The sequence below is a fragment of the Vollenhovia emeryi genome, unplaced genomic scaffold, assembly GCF_000949405.1.
Source record: "Vollenhovia emeryi isolate VEMERY1.0 unplaced genomic scaffold, V.emery_V1.0 DF939272.1, whole genome shotgun sequence".
NCBI lineage: Eukaryota > Metazoa > Arthropoda > Insecta > Hymenoptera > Formicidae > Vollenhovia > Vollenhovia emeryi.
The window spans coordinates 77093-82115 of NW_011967094.1; positions in this window are offsets into that span (position 1 = coordinate 77093).

Here is a 5023-nt window from a genome sequence, read left to right on the forward strand (position 1 = left end):
GAGGATCCTTTAGCCATCTTTTTTACCGACACAGTCAAACAGGTAACCTAACCTAACCTCACCTCAATCATTTATAAAGTGATAGTTTTAATTTCTCTTAGTTTTTTTTATATAAAGTTGACTGTCCCTGGTTTTGTCTTTATGCGTACTTTAATCATGTGGAAGAATTTTGCGATTTTATAAAATCAATTTCAAATTTAGTTAGAACTACGAATTGAAAATTTCAAATACCAATATCTTTTTTATTAGACTTCTGAACCGAGTGTTTCAAGTATGAATATGTTCTGCTGTGCGGTCCGCAACTTATCCTGGTATTATTTTGTGCATAAAAGCTAATAAAAAGAATTACAAGCGCAAAAACTATATTTGACGGTAAAAAAGATTGCTGAAGGATCCTCTGTATACACAGTTTTAATGGAGTACATAAATATATCTATTAAATAAAAAACATGTTTTTTATTAAATAAAAAACATGCTTTTTATTTAGAAAATTAAACAAATCTTTTTCTTAATTTTTGTACATGATCTTGGCGGATCTAACATTTATGAGGTTCAATGTTCGGGAAAATAAAGGTGTTTGATCGTGACATATGTCACGTCCTTATTATCTGGGAATAGCACCGATTTTCGTGGGGAAAGTCGCCAATTTGCGCGGAGAGTCAAGGTCCCCAGAGGCGCGACCATTAAAAGTCTTTGGAAATCAATTGAGCTGAACGGAGATCTCATAGAGGGTATCGGTGGGGCACTTAATCAGCCATACGACATGTAAGATAAATTCAGAATACCCGTGTGTATTATACCAAGCTCGTCAAACATTATGACAATCGAAACAAAATTTATAAGCTCGCAAATAGATTTAATATCAATCAGTTCAATCTAATCTCTCGTCCAACACATCTTTTCATACGTTTACCCGTGTTTAACAATTAACTTCAATTGACTTTGCACTCTTCAACCAAAGAGTGCAATCAATTTTTTGTTTCTTTTTTTTACTAATGTTTTACTAACACAGCGATATTGGTCAAACGAACGATATGAGATCATTGTGTGAACAGATTACTTGAAAAGGGTCCAAATCTGAGACCAAAACGCCGTTTTTTTTAAATACATTGGCTAATGTAGGTCGTTTAAAAATCACACATCAAAATTGATAAATATACGTTTTGTTTCGATAGACAGTATTGTAAATCAGAATTGTATGAGGTAACTCACGTTTTTTTTTACCTTCGAACATGCTGTCAACGTCCGCGCAAAATGGAGTAAAACGTTCCTCTCGAATCCTTTCTTCCAGAGGCAAAAATGCTCCTCTCGACATTCTAACGTAAGTACCGCGCTATTCAGATCCGAGGGGAGCGTCCAATTTGCGCCGATGCCCGGTGATCAGGGTCGTGTCCCCGTGGGTCGTGTGATTTAAGCCTCGTTCTAGTCTCGTCAATGGGAAAGAGAGCGCGCGGGAGGAAGACCGAGAGACGAGTGTTAAGCCGTGCCGCGGGAGGCTCGTGGCGGCGGCGCGGGGATTCGATGAAAAGGCAATTAGCCGAATGAAAATGTAACACGAGACCGCACGTGACTACGAAATACGCGGGGGAGGGGGGGGGAGGGGGTTGCGGCTCCCCTTGCCTGCCACCCCCTCCCCTCTGCCCGTTCAAGCGCCCGCCTGCACTCGTACATGCATGCCGCGTAATTGTCACTTTGTCAACGTGCATCGCGCTTACCCCGAGGGGGCTCCTCCTTGTCGAGCGTGAGAATAGAGAGTCACTTCTTTTAATTGGCGCGAGGAGCCGACCGCGTAAGAAGACCGGCGTAAAGAGAATGCACAGGAAGAGGAGGCGAAACGGAAAAAAGAAGTGGAAGGTATCGGAGACGTCTCTAAGGAAGAGAGGGGGGGGGGGGAAGCAGAGTCTTCCGGTCGCGTTCATAACGGCAAGTCTCGTGGAGTAAGGGGAGTTCGTGTCAAGGAGGCTCTCTTCGAGTTTGCGAAGATGAGACATAAGACATGAGGCATACGTGCGTGTGTATGAGAGAGGGGAAGAGAAAACGAGGGGGAGAGAGAGAGAGAGAGAGGGGCCGCCAAGCCGGTGTAGAAAGAAGAAATCAGGCGTGATCGAGCGCTTCTCCCTTACTTCGCCCTCGTCTTCGTCGTCGCGCCGACTTCCCCCCCCCCCCTCCGAAAGAGCAGCAGCTCCGACACAAAGGGCGCTCTCGCGGGCAAGGAGTCGTTACTATGCCGCGGTTCCTCGTCTTTCCTTCCTTCCTTCCTTCCTGTCACTTCCTAACGATGTATTTCCCGCTATTGGTTTCCCGCGCGAACAATGGCTAGGAGGGAGAACCGGGCGATCGGGCAGGCGGAAGCGCGAGGAAAAAGGAGTAGATAGCGCACATCCTCTTCTCATCCGCCGGCTTTCCCTCCGCTTCACGGTGTATACGTGCGGGGCGATGGGAAAAGTGAAGAAGGGGAGAGGAGCGGAGGAACGACAGAAGAATCTATCGAGGAAGCGAGAAAGGAGGCAACAGGGCCGGATCAATTGGAGGTAATCCCTCGGGTAGAGTCTCCCGCTTCGCAGAGCATGAAATTCTTCCTGTCTCCTCGCTGCACAGACCTGCTCCAGGAGTGGCCCTCTCTCTTTCCCCACCCGCTCCCTCTCACACGCGTACGCGGGGAACGTGTGTGGGTGCGCCCGACGGTATACACGTACACGTCTTCCGCGCCCTCCTCTTCTGCCCTAATCGCTCCTTATCCGCCTTCCTCGGGCCGAGCGGGGGATACGCGCCTTGATTCGAGCCAATTACACCGGCGGTTCACAATTCAATTTCACTTACAGAGCGTCCCAGCTCTACGACCCGCAACTCGACGTATCGATTATCGATCTACTTTAGTTCGCACCAGGCGAAAGAGACTTTCAAAGGAAGAGAGTAGCCTGCGTTGCGATGCGAATGCAGGTGTGTAAATAGAAACAGATCATTTTCCGCAGAGTGATAGAAATCAATCGACGCAGCGACGCAGTGATTCACCTATGACGATTAAAAAAAAAGAATTTATTAATTTCCCCACTTGGTTCTCTTTTCCCTTTGAAAATAATTGTCGCTGTCTCTAAATGGAATATAAATTTGCGCGAAAGCTCGGGGTATTTTTACTTGCCACGCGTATATCGGTTCAGCTTGAGGGTAGCATTTTTCTCGCGAATCAAATCCAGACAGAAAAAACTGTAGGTGCCCACTTGCACATTTTTTATCGGCATACCAGAATTGATCGCCGGCGATTTTTTTTCATCTTTCTATCTTCCTCTTCCTTTGCCCTCCCACGCGCTCCGACTCCCCTCCTCCGACCGGAGAGCGAGAAAGCGAAAAAATGAAGAAACGCGGATGAGAAGAGGACGGGGGATGATGGCCCGAATGAGTATCGATGGTGCGACTCGCGTGGGCGAGCTCGCGGTTCTCTCCGTCTCGCAATCTCGTATATCGCATCGCATTGTTTCTGACACCGGAGATTTATATTTGCCGCCACACGGCCGACCACTTTTTCTGTCGATTGAGCTCATTGTCCGCGAGACGATCGTGATTAAGAGGTGCGTTAACGAGCCGCATTGAGCCGGTCGGCGAGCGCGAGGAACCCGCGTGCTCGTTTCACGGAAGATCGGATATTACGCTTACGTGTAAAACCTCGTCTACATCAGAAGTCGTATAACTGGACGTCCTACGAGAGTCCTCAGGATATCCTGAACATATATTTTCAGAATATATAGTACTAGTACCACTCACTGCCGCGACGTGGCGACCGCGCCTTAGCCTTTCTCGTAAGTAAAAATCATCATCGTATTAGTATAAGAGGCCAGCCAATATGACTCGACAACAGGTTGTCTCAATCATGGATAAACTTTAATGACCTGAATATACTTTTGATGACTTTATAATTTAACACAATTTAAAAATTAGTTTAAAAAATTAAAATGTTTTACTAGGAACCCTATCGATGATTTACTACCCCCCTATTACCCAAATAGCACAAGGACGTCCAGGACGGACTTCGCGGATATCCTGAGGACGTCCTGAGGGCATCCCGGGACTTCCTCAGGACATCCTGAGGAATAGCAAACGTAGTCGTAGTCGTAAGAATAATCGACTATAATTGGTCAATTCTTATGTGTCTAACGGAATTGACCAATCGCAGCCGATTGTTCCTACGACTAGGACTCTGCGACTCGCGTTGTAGACCCCGCATACGACCGTATCCTACGACTTTATGTAGACTTCTATGTAGACGAGGCTTAACCGATCGCGAAAAACCGGAAGGACTCCGGCACGTACGCGGAGACGCTGCCTGCCGGTAACCCGTTCGATAAATTTCTGGCGGCGCCATCCACGTTTCGTTTCTCGATTTATAGCATTTAACGGGACGAGTGTTTTCGTTGGATATAGGGCCGCGCGTGCGTCACGCCCGGCCGAGCAATCCAACAAACGAATAAAAGGTAAATCGATCAAACTGTTGTTCGTTTACTCGTTTTGGCGGATTAATCGAACCGACACTTGCTCGCTTTGGTCGGCCGGTTACGTGACCGATTATTCGTTTTGATCGGACTAGTCAAATGATTAATTTCTTACTTGCTACAGACTTTTCAAGATACATCAGCTAATCTTTATTTATGCTCAGAAGTATTAAATGAAAGTATAGAAATAGATTAGTACACGGGGAGAATTTTCTCTTGAAACTTATCCTGAAAGTCATGTAAATCGGTATTGTGAAGGATGACGATCACACGCGAGTGACAGGAAAAAAGCGCGCAAGAGAGAGAGAGAGGAGGGGGGGGGGGAGATAGAGTAAAACCTCGTCTACATAGAAGTCGTAAAGTCGCAGTCGTAAGAATAGTCGATTATGATTGGTTAATTCTTATGTGTCTGACTGAATTGACCAATTACAGTCGATTATTTTTACGACTGCGACTCTGCGACTCTCATTGTAGACCCAGCATTAGAGTTAGGTGCGTAACGAGAAGGCGAGAGCGAGGAGAGTGCGAGCTAAGTTGAT